Here is a 17097-nt window from a genome sequence, read left to right as displayed (position 1 = left end):
TTCAATAAGTGCGAATTTCAGAGGATAACTGAGTTTTGGTTCATGTATGAGAGCCATTTCACACATGGTCTTGAAAAGCATACCTGTTTTCACATTCTCATTGAGGTATACACTTTCAGCATTCTTGTTCACCTGAAAAATGTAATGTGTGAAGTGGCCTCAAAACCCAATCTACATTGATAACATCTGTGCTAGTGAGTTGAGGCTATATGTGTGGTGAAGCAACTGCATCATACCTTCACCATAGGCAAAACCTCAATTTGAATTTACTCAATTCCCATTCTTGGCACTAGGACTGGGAATTTGGTCTGTCAAAAAAGATCTCATCAATTGACCAGTCAAATATGTTCAAACATAGAATCATAGAGTAGTAGGGTTGGAAGGAGCCTATAAGACTATCTAGTCCAACCCTCTGCTCAATTCAGGAATCTAAGTCAAAGCATCCCTGACAGATGGCTGTCCAGCTTCATCTTGAACGCCTCCAGTGTGGGAGGGCCCACTACCTCCCTAGATAATTGGTTCCATTGTCGTATTGCTCTAACAGTCAGGAAGTTTTTCCTGATGTTCAGCCATGATGTTCACATGTTTAAACATGACGTTCATATGTTTAAAGCATTAACATTATGAGAACAACAAAGACATTAACCATCAACCCAAACCCAACAAATTAAATGCCTTTTATTACCAACAAATTAGATGCCTTTTACCCAATGAAATTGACCCAATAAATTTTATTATGAAGCAGCAACAATATATATATATTTAAATGTAAGAAATTATTAATTTTATTACATGTTTATTCTGCCTACCCCAAAGAGCTTGAGGTGATGTACATAATTCTCTCTTTATTTTATCGTCATGACAAGTCTGTGAGGTGGATTAGGCTGATTGTGTACAATCTGACCCAGAATCACCTAATGAGCTCCATGGCTGAGTAAGGATTTGAATCTGTCTCTTCTTGGCCCTACTTTGATGGATCTACCTGCTAGGCAGCCAATAATAAGCTCCTTGGAGATGCTTACACTGGTAGCAGGTAGCTAGTAGGAGGAGTTTTGCTGTGTGCTAGGTTTAACCATGGCTTCCAAGTCCTGGTTGTCCCTCCCCCAACAACCCACAATACCCAGTTCATACATCATGGACAACAAACCAGGGATGGGACATCCTTGGGTTGTTCACTCCACCCAACTGCAGAACAGGTGATCAAGCGGCAAGAACCAGCACACTTGCTTACTACTGTTAGGTTCATAACAAACCATTTATAACAAACCCGGTTTAAATAAACTGGGTTTTTGTGATGTGCAAACCCATATCTTTTACATTATGTTCTTGTATGATCTCTGATTCTCTTACACTCTATCCACATTTGATTAAAGTGGACCATCCAGCAAAATGTATTGTGCATGCTGGAGCCTTACATATCATAAGAGAGACCAATTTCTGTCCAATCAACCTCCTTGCCATACCATCTGTGTACCAAGCCCCAACTATGAGGAAATAAAGAAAGGCATTCTTATGGCTGGCCTACAATTATGGAGTTTACTCTTTTTAAGATTGACCCAGAGCTAAATTTGAGTATCTTCTGCAATTATGTTACGACATGTTTGTTCTGACATTCCTTGACTAGGGGATTAAACTGTTGGGGGACAGAGGGAAAGGATTAGCAGCGATTTAAAAAATCTTGATGGGATGTAATAGTTTTTTAATTTTCATGTTTAATGTGTGTCTGTTCCCTCTCTGTAGCTGATTTTGTGTCTTTAGTTTAAAAATGCAGTATACTGTTTCCTGCCCTATATCCCTGAAGGTAGAGCTAAGTGAAATAAATCCCTCATAATCTTGATCACAGAGCTATAGTTCATGTTTTTGAACCTTACTGCTAGTCCAGTGGTGGGGGGGAGCACTTATGAACTTGGGCTGTATTGAATTGACAGTTTAGCATTTCTCAGTATTTTGTATGTGTAGTTTTATGGGAGGTTTATGGATTTTATAGTTGATGTACATCGTTTTGGGTGTCACAGTGGCAAGTAATATGACCCAGCATTTTATTAAATAAATGATGATACAAGATGACATGGAAGAAGGGGGTTAAAGCCAACATAGTGTAGTGGTAAGAGCTGTAGCCTTTGACATGGGAAATCGAAGGTCAAATCTTTTCAAAGGCAAAATAAATATGCTCCTAAGTATTCTCCTGTGGATATTGACACTGAATATTCAGCAAATATTTTCTGAATATTAGAATAGATGATATTAGAATATTAGAATGTTGATATTTGACACTGAATGATATTTACTTCAATATTTGACTTTGCTGTTTTATTCAATATTTGGCAATGTTTGCAAGCTGACATTCAATGGTATTTAGTATGTCACAATGTTTCCTGGCTGACTGTGTAGATCTCGTATTTAACATCTATCAAAATTAAAGCCATCAAGTATCCAGAACTTCACAGTTGTTAGATTTCTCATTCAAAATTAAAATGTTGATGTTCAGATTTCAAAACTCAGCATTTGAAATTTGAATGATGAAACTGAAAATTCTGCCAAATTTTGAATTTTTGCAAAACTTTGCTTCAGCTCCAAAATCCCCATGTCTATGAAGTTCACTGGCTGCCCTTGGGTATGCCAATATCATCAGATTGTTGGGAGGATAAAACACCACTTTGGACTCTTCAGAGGAAAGGCAGGCTACAAATGTACCCATAAATAACACAAATTGGTGGTTGATTATAGGATTTCTTCAAGATGGAAATTAGACTGTCAAGAATCTACAGATAAGTCATCTTTTCAGCGCTGCCTCACTGAAAGTATGCCATAGTAATCTGCATTCACATATAATGACACAGGGATGTGGATTTGGGAAATCTGAAAGAGAAAACAAATAGGAAAGAGCCCCATTAGTATTTATTTCAGATTTAATAAATAAATGCATTTATCATATCATATTTATTTATTTAAATAATAAATATTGTTTATTAAATGTTTTTGTTTCAGATTAAATAAATATGAATTAAATTTAACTAAATGAATCCTGGATAATTTTCTTTCTTTCTTTCTTTCTTTCTTTCTTTCTTTCTTTCTTTCTTTCTTTCTTTCTTGTTTTCTTGTTTGTTTTTTATATTTATGTTCATTTGGATTCATTTGGATGAATTGTAATGGTTTTCACTTTGTGTTGTTTCTGCATTCAGTGTGTGTGTGTCTGTGTGTGGGGAAACTATTCCCACCCCCTGCCAAGGGCCCTGTTACCTAAGGATCTTTGGAAAAAGTGAATGGACCCCCTCCAGCCATTTTCCTACATGCATCCCTTCTTTCCTCCAATGCAAGCCAATGGTGATGGAGTCTCCATTGACTTGAATGGGGCCAAAGGAAGGCCATAGTCCTGAAATTGGCTGGTAGGGGAGAAAAGCCCCCCCCCCCCACACACAGAATTTTTGGGGAATAGGATTGTTGCTGAGGAGTGGGCTTTCCTCCCCCCCCCCACCTGATTTTGGAGCTGTAGCCTTTCATTCCCCTTCATGGATCACTGCCTTGTTGTGGCGAAGGGGCTTGTGTAACTCAGTGAAGCCATAAGCTATGCCGTGCAGGGCCACCCAAGATGGACAGGTCATGGCAGAGAGTTCTGACAAAATGTGGTCCACTGGAGAAGGAAATGGCAAGCCACTCCAGTATTCTTGCCAAGAAAACCCCATGGAACGTATCACAAGGCTAAAAGATATGACGCCGGAAGATGAGTCCCTCAGATCGGAAGGTGTCCAATATACTACTGGGGAAGAGCAGAGGGTATTTCCAAGTAGCGCCAGAAAGAGTGAAGCGGCTGGGCCAAAGCCGAAAGGATACTCAGCTGCGGATGTGTCTGGTGGAGAAAAGAAAGTCCGATGCTGTAAAAAACAATATTGTTTAGGAACCTGGAATGTAAGATCAATAAATCAAGGTAAGCTGGAGGTGGTCAAACATGAGATAGCAAGATTGAACATCGACATCTTGGGAATCAGCGAACTAAAATGGACAAGCATGGGCGAATTTAATTCAGGTGACCATCATATCTACTACTGTGGGCAAGAATCCCTTAGGAGAAATGGAGTAGCACTCATAGTCAACAAAAGGGTGGGAAAAGCAGTACTGGGTACAATCTTAAAAATGATAGAATGATCTCAGTACGAATCCAAGGCAAACCATTCAACATCACAGTAATTCAAGTCTATGCCCCAACCACTGAGGCCGAAGAAGCTGAGGTTGATCAGTTCTATGAAGACCTACAACACCTTCTAAAACTAACATCAAAAAAAGATGACCTTTTCATCATAGGGGATTGGAATGCTAAAGTAGGAAGTCAAGAAATCACCAGGATAACAGGCAAGTATGGCCTTGGTGTACAAAATGAAGCAGGACAAAGGCTAATTTTGCCAAGAGAACAGGCTGATCATAGCAAACACTCTTTTCCAACAGCACAAGAGGCGACCCTACACATGGACATCACCAGATGGTCAATATCAAAATCAGATTGGTTATGTCCTTTGCAGCCAAAGACGGAGAAGCTCTCTACAGTCAGTAAAAACAAGACCTGGAGCTGACTGTGGCTCAGATTATGAGCTTCTTGTTGCAAAATTTCAGCTTAAATTGAAGAACGTAGGGAAAACCACTAAACCATTCAGGTATGACCTAAATCATATCCCTTATGAATATGCAGTGGAGGTGAGGAATAGATTTAAGGGATTAGACCTGATAGACAGAGTGCCTGAGGAACTATGGACGGAGGTCCGTAACATTGTTCAGGAGGCAGCAACTCAATCCATCCCAAAGAAAAAGAAATGCAAGAAAGCAAAGTGGCTGCCTGATGAGGCTTTACAAGTAGCTGAGGAAAGAAGGGAAGCGAAAAGAAAGGGAGAAAGGGGAAGATATATCCAACTGAATGTAGAGTTCCAGAGAATAGCAAGGAGAGACAAGAAGGCCTTTTTAAATGAACAATGCAAAGAAATTAAAGAAAACAACAGAATGGGAAAGACTAGAGATCTCTTCAAGAAAATCGGAGATCTCAAGGGAACGTTTTGTGCAAAGACGGGCATGATAAAGGACAAAGAAGGCAGGGACCTCACAGAAGCAGATGAGATTAAGAAGAGGTGGAAAGAATACATAGAACTATACAGGAAAGATCCTAATGTCCCTGATAGCCATGATAGTGCGGTCACTGAACTTGAGCCAGACATCCTAGAGAGTGAAGTCAAGTGGGCCTCAGGAAGCATTACTAACAACAAAGCTAGCGGAGATGACAGTATTCCAGCTGAGCTATTTAAAATCCTAAAAGATGATGCTGTTAAAGTGCTGCACTCAATATGCCAACAAATTTGGAACACTCAACAGTGGCCACAGGACTGGAAAAGGTCAGTTTACATTCCAATTCCAAAGAAGGGCAACACCAAAGAGTGTTCAAACTACCGTACAATTGCGCTCATTTCACATGCCAGCAAGGTTATGCTCAAAATCCTACAAGCTAGGCTTCAGCAGTATGCGAACCGAGAACTACCGGAAGTACAAGCTGGGTTTCAAAGAGGCAGAGGAACTAGAAATCAAATCACCAACTTTCGCTGGATCATGGAGAAAGCAAGAGAATTCCAGAAAAACGTCTATTTCTGCTTCATTGACTACGCTAAAACCTCTGATTGTGTGGATCACAACAAACTGTGGCAAATTTGGAAAGAGATGGGGGTACCAGACCACCTTACCTGTCTCCTGAGAAACCTGTATGAGGGTCAAGAAGCAACAGTAAGAACCAGACATGGAACAACCGATTGGGTCAGAATTGGGAAAGGAGTACGACAAGGCTGCATATTTTCGCTAGGGATGGCGGAGAATTTCTCCCCGAATCTTCGGGAGGCTGAGCGCTGAGGCATTTGGCCCCCCGAAAGTGTTGGGGAAATTCGCCGCCGCCCCCCCCCCCCAGGATGGGACTTACCTTCAGCGAATGTCCCTCTCGGCGGCGGGTCCCGGCAGCAGTTCGGCAACATTTCGTGGGGGGCGGGGGCAGTGGCCGGTCTCCCGACCAGCCGCCGCCACCGCCATTACAAAATAAAAAAGTAAAAACAAACAAACACACCCGTGATAGGCTACGTGACGATTTACGTAGCCTATCACGGCTAGATTTCCAAAGTCAGCCGTGATAGGCTACGTAAATCGTCATGTAGCCTATCACGGGTGACTTTGGGAAAAAAAAAAAAAGCACGTACGCAAATGGCGGTGGCCCATGGGTGCCGCCATTTGCGTTCCTTATTTTGGATGCTGGGAAAGACTGAAGGCAAAAGGAGAAGGGGACGGCAGAGGATGAGATGGCTAGATAGCATCACTGATGCAATGAATATGGACTTGAGCACGCTCTGGTAGAGAGCGCAGGACAGGAAGGCCTGGTGTGCTATCATCCATGGGGTCACAAACAGTCGGAACGACTGAACGACTGAACAACAAGCCTTTCATTCCTCCCTTCCAATTGATGGAAACAAAGTTTCTGAAACACAAAATAACTAAATGTGAATGAACTAAATATGAATGAAAGTTTTATGAATGGACGTAATTACAGGAACTATTTTTAATCTGAAAAACAAAATATTTTTTTTTATACACTGCATATCCCTTTAACAATAAGCCAGGTTGCCTGGCTTATCCTGGTTTGCTGTGAATGAGCAGCATCCTGGTGCATACAGCCTGTTTGTCTTCTTATTTTGTGCGAGTGGGTGAAACCAGTGTAGGCTGGTTGCTCTGATTTTGTTGGGGCTGTGAATCCATTCTGGGTTTTAGTCTAGGGGACAAACTCCAAGGGACCTATCGAAGGTGCTGAACCTATTTTGGGGGTGCGGTTCAGCACCTTGGATAGCTACTCTAGAGTTCTGGCTGGTTCTGACTAAAACCCCAGAATGGATTACACAGCCCCAATGAAATCAGAGCCACCAGCCTCCACTGGGTGAAACTATAACCATGAAACATTACCGGATCATGGTGCCCAAACCTAAGATCCTGGTATGTTGCTCTCAAAGAGGCCAGGATTTGTAAGCCAACAGCAATCCCTGGTTTGTTGCTGGTTTATTCCCTTGTTTGGAATGAACCATGAGCCTGGATTCAGACATCACAATAAAACTCTCTGGTTAGTTTTACTCAGTTGTGTGAAGTGAGAGCCAAGTAGGAGCCAGTGGGCTGCATACACTAGCACACTGCTCCTTCACAGTAAACTAGGATAAGCCAGGCAATCTGGTTTATTGTTATTTGCAAATGTGACCATAGTATGTGAATGATTCTTTTGCAATGATGTTGTTTCTATGAATCCAAAGACAACAACAAACCTGTGAATCATTTACCTGTGCAGTGTCATATTCCATCTTGGCTTGCTTTCATAAAATGTAACACCTGGAAAGGATGGTTCCTTTCCAAAGATGTCATTTTTTTTTTTTCAAGATCTAAATATTACTTTAGGTTGTACGTAAAATAACCTGTCTGGATGTCTGTGATGTTCTGCCAGCTTATTGCTGCAAATATGCTTATTAGGTATAACTTAAGAAAATTTGGGGTGAACCATCTTGTGGGTGAACTGTGATGATGAATGATGAGGTGAAGTGAGAAGAATTAGTATGTAGGTCAAGTTGGGTTAATAAAATGCAGGATATAAAGAATGTGAATTGAGTCCCCCACCTTTTCGCATAATATTAGGGTGTGGGGTTATTAATTAATTAATTAATTTGATTTCTATACTGCCCAATAGCCAAAGCTCTCTGGACAGTTCACAAAAATTAAAACCCCAAAGCACAACATAAACCAATATAACATATGAAATCTTAAAACCACAATATAACAGTACAACCAGAATAAAACCTAGCAGCAATGCAGAGATTTAAAATACAGATTTAAAACATCAAAGCTAAAAGACCAGGAAGCTAAAATTAGGGATGTCAGAGTATTCCGCGACGGATCTCAGTGAGGCTGAATGCCAGTGCATTCAGCCCCCCGAAAACCGTCACGGAACGAAGCCCCTGCCCCCCCAACCCATGAAAGGCACGCGGGATGAAGTGCCCGCCACCCCCACGAAAGGCATGCGAAACGGAGCACTTACCTGCTCCCGTCCGCACTGCTGTGCGAATGGCGGCTGTCCTGCGGCCGCCATTCACTTCCTCCTTCAGCCATGATAGGCTACGTAAATACTTTTACGGAGGCCGTGATAGGCTACGTAAGTATTTACGTAGCCTATCACGGCAGGGGGAAAACCCCAGTGTACGCAAATGGCGGTAGCTGCCGCCATTTGCATATGCTGGGTTTTTCCCCCCTGCTGTGATAGGTTACGTAAATATTTACGTAGCCTATCACAGCAAGGGGAAAAAAACCCCAGCCTACGCAAATGGCGGCGGCTACCGCCATTTGCGTACGCTGGGGTTTTTTCCCCTGCCGTGATAGGCTACATAAATATTTACATAGCCTATCACGGCTCGCTACAGGAATGCAAATGACGGCGGCTATGACAGCCGCCATTTGCGTCCCTACAGGGCTGCCCAGCGGCCAGATGTCCGGCTGCAGGCGGCTGGAGCTGGCCAGCGGCTCCGTGGCTTGGCCGCGGAGCGCAGCCAGCCGGCCAGAATTCCGGGGGGAGGCATGGAGTGCCTCCCCCCCCGGCGAGGATTCCGGGGGGAGGGACGGAGCGCCTCCCCCCACCTGTGGAACCCGGTGAAGCCAGGTAAGCGGGGTTTTGTACACCCCTAACTAAAATGCTAAAATACTGGGAGAATAAAAAAGGTCTTCACCTGGTGCCAGAAGGTGCCAGGTGAATGTCTCTAGGGACCTCATTGGGTCATCCAATGACATTGTTTGGTGGAAAGAAATACTTCTTCACACAATCTAAAATGGAGGTTCTTGTAGCCCAGGGGTGAGCTACTTGTGGTCCTCCAAATGTTTTGTTCCGCACCTCAACCTTCACCATTGGCTATGCTGGCTAGGGCTAATGGGATTTATAAGCCAAAATATCTGGAGGGCCAGAAGTTGCTTACCCCATTGTAGCTGAAAGGCAGGACTGAAATTTTATAAATAAATCTAAACAAATAACTAATTTATGGCATTCGTTGCCATGAGATGTGGCATAGAGGTCTTGAGAAGGGGATTAAACAGATTCAAGGTGGATAGGTCTATCAATTGCTATCAATTGGCTATTATATTAGCTCCAGGTAGGTATGTCTGGATGTTGTGAAATCTGTCCTGTGTTTCATGGAATTGTGAACTCCTGTGTGTGTTTCATGGATTGTGCGGTGTCATTCATTCCGGCGTCTGTTCACAGATGGATTCGAATTTTTTTCCGTTATGCAGAAAAATACGCAAATAATTCTGTAAAAACTTCCCAACAGTTTATGTCATATACATTATACAGAACATTTGGCATACTGTGCTCCATTCCATTCAGCTTTTCCTCACATATATTTTCCAGGATGGCATATGTCTCAGCAGAAATGTGTGTATTGTCCTACAAATAAATGTGTGTACATTTTGGGAAAGTAAAAACAAAACAAAAACAGACCCAAAAGTCCACTGACTCCATGCAGCCTGAGGGGGGACAGTGCACAGTGGATTCCACAGATCAGATTCTTAGAAACCATTTTACATCACTAAATCATTTTAGTCTGTCTTGAATTTCTCCAGCATCCCTTCCTCCAGGATCAGAGGCAGTTTGCCACTTCAGTAAAGACCAGTTGCAGGTGAGCAAAAGTAAGAGAAAGCTATTTCTTCTGAGACCTTCTTGTGGTCGTTCAAGAGGGATCTAGCTGGGAAGCATGACCAGTGGTACAGCTAAGTTATTTTAGATCCTGGACTTACTGGTCTTATGCCCCCCCACCTGCCTTAGATGGCTGTGTATATTACTGTATCATACAACTAACATTTCTTCCCTCTTCCCCTGCTCCATTTCTTGCTTTGCAATTGCTTCTATGTTCCTGATGCATTAGAACTACAGTAACAAAACTGTTTGCCAACTTTGATTTAAAAACAAACAAACACAAAACATGTACAGTTTTGCATTTTAAATTCACTTAAATAATAGAAACATCAAGAGTATGGGAGTTTGATTCTGCAGCCTTGATCCCTTCATCACCTGCTGATCTCTGGGTGGTCATTTCGGGGCCCCTCTGGGCTGTGAGCCCCTGGATTTTTGTCCCAAGGTACAGCCCTAGTTGCACAACTGCCCCAGATTGTCCCATATTCTGAAGACCCCGCCTCCCTTCCCTTATATAGCCATGCTATCAGTACTGCTAGGGAGGGCACAGATAAATGCCATCCTATACAGCCATATTTCACTCCATCAGCATCGTCATTCATTTCTCTCTGTTCCTCCTCTTTTCCTGGCTACCAGTTTTCAGACAGTTTAAACAGATGAGGAGAAGCTTCATGTGTGTGTCTGTTACTGGGCTGCACAGTTTCAGACTGCAGGTGGGGGATCAAATATCTGAATGGTCTCCCTACATCAAATATTCCCTCCATCTGTTCAACAAGCAATCCACATCCTAGGTTAGCTGTTTTACTCATATGTCAGTTTTATGTGTGAGAAAGTATTATCTGTGTGGGAGAATCCGAATATGCAGTCTCCCTTGTGCAGTATGAAAAGATACAGCTTTGCTTCAGATAATATTGTCACACGGGACTTGGGTTGATATGTTTTAGCTTGAGCATCTCCACTCTGGAGCATGATTACTGCCTTGGCGTCCTGTGATAAGAGAACTATCTCAGGGAATTGTAAAGGAGGCGGTAGCAGGGAACAAGATGGAGGAGAACTCCCTGGCAAGCACAACACGAGCTCTCTAGAGTAGTGAATATTATGGTCAATTGTATACCATAGTCCGATACTACAAACTAGCAAGAAGTATTGGTTCTTGTTCTGCAATCTGTGAGACCTACAACGAGGAATGTAGCCATGCCCAAGCTATCAAGAGTACTTTTGTGAAGAAAATTGGGCAAGGATTATGCATATTGAGTTATGCATATTGTTATATGTTATATGCATAACTCAGTATTGTTATATGCATACTTTCCGCCACAGGAAATGGGATTACAAGTATGTGAGGCTTAACAACCTTGTTTGTGGTAGCACCTTATCTAATCATCTCATAATGAGACATGGGTGAGCACTTCCTTCGATATTTATGATGTATTGTAGCGATTTCATGTCATATCAGTGTTAGAAAATTGAGCCACTCACCAAATTAGCTGTGTTATCCTTAATATAAACTTTGTCAACACAGGTCATTAAGAATTTATTGGCTATTTATTGACATTACCATTCACATGAAATTGTCTGCTAATTAACGTCCAGTGGATTCATTTCCCTAGGTTCCTGCAGTGTATCTGGAAGCCTTTTCGGGCTCCATGCGTTGGCGTTTTCTCAAGGTATTCTAGAGAAGCGGTGCCAAAGCTGGTTTTTGGAGCATATGGTGGTGATGTGTCTGTTCATTAAATCAAGAGAGCCAGCAAACTAAGTGTGTGTGTGTGTGTGTGTGTGTGTGAGAGAGAGAGAGAGAGAGAGAGTAGAGCTGGAAGAATGACTTTTTATCCTTCTAAATGAAATTGTCAGCTCACATAGTTATTGCCTTTGCTGAGATGCAATGCAAGCAAGGCTCTGTTATGATGACAAAGTAATTCACATCCAGCTTTAATCACTGCTTGAAAAGTTTTCAGAAGACACCAGTTTCCAGCTATCACATTTAAAAAGTGAGAGGGAAAGAATTCAGTTTTGCATCTTGGATCCCAAACTGCAAAAGCCAAGAGTGTTTCCTTGTAGCTGGGTGTGCAGCCCTTAAAAACCTAGGGAAGAAACTTGGTCAGAAACTTCATCCTTGTGTTAAGATTAACAAATGAGCACAAATTTGGATGTGGATATGATATGCACGATTAATGTTCTGTAGATGGCTTGCAGCATGCAGAGCCTGGTTATGAGGGTTTTGCTTGTGTGCATGAAAGCATTGCTTGCAGAATGCACCTGTCTCTCTGTCTTGCTGTCACGTAATGTGTCAAAAGCAAATTAAAAAGGGAGAGGCTCCTCGATAAAAATAGCATGGAATGTAACGAGCTACTGGCCTAAAAGGGAAGTGCATTTAGAAATATAGTTCAGCATATATCTAATGTTTACCACTTCACCACTCATGCCCCAGGCTCAAAATGCATAATAATGCAAATTAACACACGGTGGATGGAAGAGCTGGAATTTTAAAGATAACCATACCTAGTGCAGGCGATGACAGAACATCTGCTCTTTAATTAATCTTACGTAAAAGCCAGAGTTCGGCATTAAGATGCAGAGTGTTTATGACAACTGTTTTTATTCTCCTAGTTAACATGCTCCTGGCCTCTCTGGTGGGGTTGTTTCTGCTTTGTAACATGCATATAAATCTGTGATAAACAACAGCAACCAACCAATAATAATAATAATAGACGAGAGGAGACGATTGATTATTCAGGGCTTATCTTTTGAAAAAATGAGACCCTAGTCTGGAAATACTTTCTGACCTAGAAGTTAGATTTTTTTTAAAGACTGGACTGGTTCACACATGGATGTTCATCACTTCATGGCTGCAACATCAAAACATGGCTTGCATATGGGAATGGGCCATTAGAGATACAATCAAGGGTAGTACCCAAGTCACATTTATGCAAGTATGACCGGCCCTGCAAGCATGGATGTTTGCTGGACCAATTTTGATTTTGAAGGAAAATCCCCAGGTCAGTTGCTCAGAGACACTCTTCTTTCCACCCAGCCTGCAGAGGAAAAGAATCGAAACACTGACATGGGAGACCAGGAGATTTGAAAATCAACAATGTAAGAAAAGCCCTGTTGGATCAGACCAAAGATTCAAGAGCCTTGAACCTCAGGGCTGTGGGCCATCTCCAGTCTGCTGGGGTTCCGCAGATGGCCCTGCCCCCTTTTCCCTGCCCAGCAATTGTTTGGTGGTTTCCCCAGTTTTTGTGCAGTCACCCCCCCCCCCCATGCTCTAAATGGTTGAAGTGCCTCTCCTAACCCTTAGTTACTGGCAGTAACAGCTTAGCTTTAAGCAATACCATACCGGCATTTAGGTTATATTTGGTATTTCAGCCCTGCCCCCTTTTGCCTTTGGCCCCACCCACCGCTGGAATGTGGACCTCTAGAACTTCTCCAAAATTGAATTTGGCCCTCTGAATTTATTTATTTATTTATTAAATTTATTAATCGCCCATCTGACTGGTCACCCAGCCACTCTGGGCGATGTACAACCCACCATAAACAATTTAAAACAATAAAATTTTACGATAATTTTTTTTAAAAAAAATACCGTAACCCACCCCAAATGCCTGCCTGAACAACCACGTTTTTAATGCACGACGGAAGCTCATTAAAGAGGGGGCATGACGGAGTTCCCTAGGGAGGGAGTTCCACAGAGTGGGGGCCACCACAGAGAAGGCCCTCTCCCTCGTCCCCACCAGTCTAGCTGTCCTGGCTGATGGGACAGAGAGAAGGCCATCCGAGGCTGATCTTGTTAAGCGGCCTGTCTGGTGTTGCTGGAGGCGCTCCTTAAGATAGGCTGGGCTGGAACCATATATGGTTTAAAGGTCAAAACCAACACCTTGAATTTGGCCCGGAAAACAACTGGTAACCAGTGCAACTCCTTCAGCACTGGAGTGATGTGATCTCGCCGGCGGCTGCCTTTAATCAGGCGAGCCACCGCGTTCTGTACCAGCTGCAGTTTCCGAACCGTCTTCAAGGGTAACCCCACGTAGAGCGCATTACAGTAGTCTAAACGAGAGGAGACCAGGGCATGTACTACCGATGGGAGCAGATGGTCGGGAAGGTAGGGGCGCAGCCGCCGTATCAGATGGAGTTGATACAGCGCTGTCCGGCTCACAGCTGACACCTGAGCCTCCATGGACAGCTGGGAGTCCAAAATGAGCCTCAGACTGCGGACCTGGTCTTTCAAGGGTAGCTGTACCCCATTCAACACCAGGTCAACATCCCCCAGCCTCCTCTTGTCTCCCACCAAAAGTACCTCGGTCTTGTCAGTGTTGAGCTTCAGCTTATTCCTCCCCATCCAGCCACTCACCGTCTCCAGACATTTGGACAGGGATTCTACGGCCAACCTTGGTGAAGATTTGAATGAGAGGTAGAGCTGAGTGTCATCTGCATATTGATGACACTGCACCCCAAACCTCCTGATGATAACCCCCAGTGGCTTCACATAGATGTTAAATAGCATCGGGGAGAGGATGGAACCCTGTGGCACCCCACAAGTAAGTGGCCACGGGTCCGAAACCTCCTCTCCCAGTGCTACCCTCTGGTACCTGCCAGAGAGGAAGGACTGGAACCACCGCAATACAGTGTTTCCAATGCCCAACCCCTCCAGGCGGTCCAGGAGGATACCGTGGTCAACGGTATCAAAAGCCGCTGAGAGGTCGAGGAGAACAAGGAAGGAGCATTCACCCCTATCCAGAGCCCTCCTCATATCATCCACCAAGGCGACCAAGGCCGTTTCTGTCCCATGCCCAGGCCTGAAGCCCGACTTGAAACCATTTACTCTTCTGATGTAGACCAGCATCCTGCTTCCAACAGTGGCCAACCAGATGCCTACAACAGGGAGGAAGGCAACAGTTCTCCTCTGTTATTTGTCCTCTAACAAATGGTATTCAAGGGCCTAATGCCCCTGATCCTGGAGGGTCCATTTAGGTATCATGGCTCATAGCCCTTGATGGATGGGTTCTCTATCAAGTTAGCTTAATCTGTTTTTACAGCCACCTTGGTCAATGAACATCACTGCATGTTGTAGCAGCAAAGAACGTGTGGAAGGTTCGGATGTGTGACCCCTCCCCATCCCCTGGTATGATGGTGAGGAGGAAATCAGAAACCTAGGCTTCCATTTTAAACTAACTGCAGCTTGCCATTTTGTCCCAACCAGGACAAATTGTGGTTAGCTTAAACCAGGGGTGCAGGACCTCTTTCAGCCTGTGGGCTGAATTCCATTTCAAATAAGCTTTCAGGGCTGCATTACAGTGGTCGGCGGGCCCAAAGGTCAAAGGGGCAGAGCCCAAGCCAAAAGGGGCAGAGGAAAATACAAAACATACCAGAGCATTTTAGCTTAAAATGTTTACTGCCAGTGACTAACCCTTAGGGGAGGTATTTCATTCTTATAGTGTGTGTGTGTGTGTGTGTGTGTGTGTGTACTGCACAAAAGTGGGAAAACCATCAAACAATCAGTGGTTGAGGGAAAGGGGATAGGGCCAGAGGGATGGACGTGGCCATCTGAGGAGCCCTGGAAGGCTGGATTGGGACCCCAGGAGGGCCAGATTTGGCCCCTGGGCCCGGGGTTCCACACTGTTTTAAACTATGGTTTGTCCAAACAAGCTTCTGGTTTCTGAATGAAACCAGAAGCTTGTTTGGTTTCATTTTCAAAAGAAACCAAAAAATGTTTTTTTTTAAAAAAAATGTTTTCAAAAGAAACATGGTTTCTGATCCTGGCTTGTTTGGATAAAACATAGTTAAAATGAACCATAGTCCCCAGTTCTGATGAAAGGACAAACTGCAGTTCATTTCAAGTGGAAGTGGATACTTCTGATCTCCTCCTCATGGCCATGCCAGAGCAGGGAGCAGGGTCGTGCATATAATGCTAACTGATTGCTTAGTGTGATACCCGAACCAGGTCACTGTGTTCTTTTGTCTGTTCCAAGTAGGGATGTCAGAGAATTCCGCCACGGATCTCGGTGAGGCTGAATGCCACCCCCGCCCGCCCCCCTGCGGATCCCCCCCGGGATAAGACTTACCTGTGGCGGATCTTCTGGGCGGCGGTGGCTGTGGTGGCGACTGCGGCGGCTGGTCTTCCGACCGGCTGCCGCCGCCGCCATTTCCAGGCTTGTAAAAAAAAACACCACGACGTGATAGGCTACATAAATCTTTACGTAGCCTATCATGGTTGGGTGGGCTTAAAAAAAAACAAAAAACCGCGTACACAAATGGCGGCGGTTACGGCTGCCGCCATTTGCGTTCCTTATTTTTGCCATCTTAATCTACGTAAATATTTACGTAGACTATGACAGTGAAAATAAAGGGAAACGCAAATAGCGTAGCAGGTGCTATTTGCGTCCCTTTTTGATTCACCATTTTAGCCTATGTAAAGATTTACGTAGGCTAAAACGGTGAATCAAAAAGGGACGCAAATAGCGCCCGCTAAGCTATTTGCGTTCCCCTTTATTTTCGCCGTCATAGTCTACGTAAATATTTACGTAGATTAAGACAGCGAAAATAAAGGGGAACGCAAATAGTGGCGGCCGTAGCCGCCGCCATTTGCGTACGCAGTTTTGTTTTTTGTTTTTACCCAGAACCCTCAGCGGCTGGAAATCCGGCTGCAGATGGCTCTGGCTTGGCTGGGCCTGGCCGGCTGCTCCGCGGAGCTGCTGCGGAGCACAGCCGGCCGCGGAGGATTCCGGGGGGAGGAATGGAGCGCCTCCCCCCCCAGCGAGGATTCTGGGGGGAGGGACGGAACACCTCCCCCCCTACCATCAACATAATCCGTGAAAGGTAAGTGACTTTTGTACATCCCTAGTTCCAAGTTCTAGTATTTTGAGAAAGGGAGTAAAAATTCTGTCTTTCTCAATGCCATGCATAAATGTATAAACCTCTGTGCTCTTTCCCCTGTTCATCACCTTTTTTCTAAACAAAAATGCCCTCAAAGCACCCCTTGCAGGGGAGATGATCCACCAGCTTGTTAATTTGGGTTTCTCTCTTCTGCACCTTTTCAAGTTGTACAATACCCTTTTGATAAGACTGAGTAACTAGAACTATATGCCGCATTCCAAACGTGGCCACAAATTTTATATAAATACATTATGATATTGGCTGCTGTATTTTCAGTCCCTTTCCTAATAAGCCTTAGCATGGAGTTTGCCTTTTTTCAGAGCTGCTGCACACTCAGTTCATGTTTTCATTGAGCTATAAACCATGACGCCAGTTCAATTCCTATCAGTATATATGGGAAGTTAGGATTCTTTTCCTCTAGAGTGCATCACTTTATGCTTACTTAGATAGAACCTCATCCATCATTTTGTTGCCCAGTTGTCCAGTTTTGAAGACATCCTTTCGGA

This window comes from Heloderma suspectum, chromosome 2, assembly GCF_057233095.1.
Source record: "Heloderma suspectum isolate Gila_16-S chromosome 2, 16-S_ref, whole genome shotgun sequence".
NCBI lineage: Eukaryota > Metazoa > Chordata > Lepidosauria > Squamata > Helodermatidae > Heloderma > Heloderma suspectum.
Note: the sequence above shows the minus strand (reverse complement) of the source record.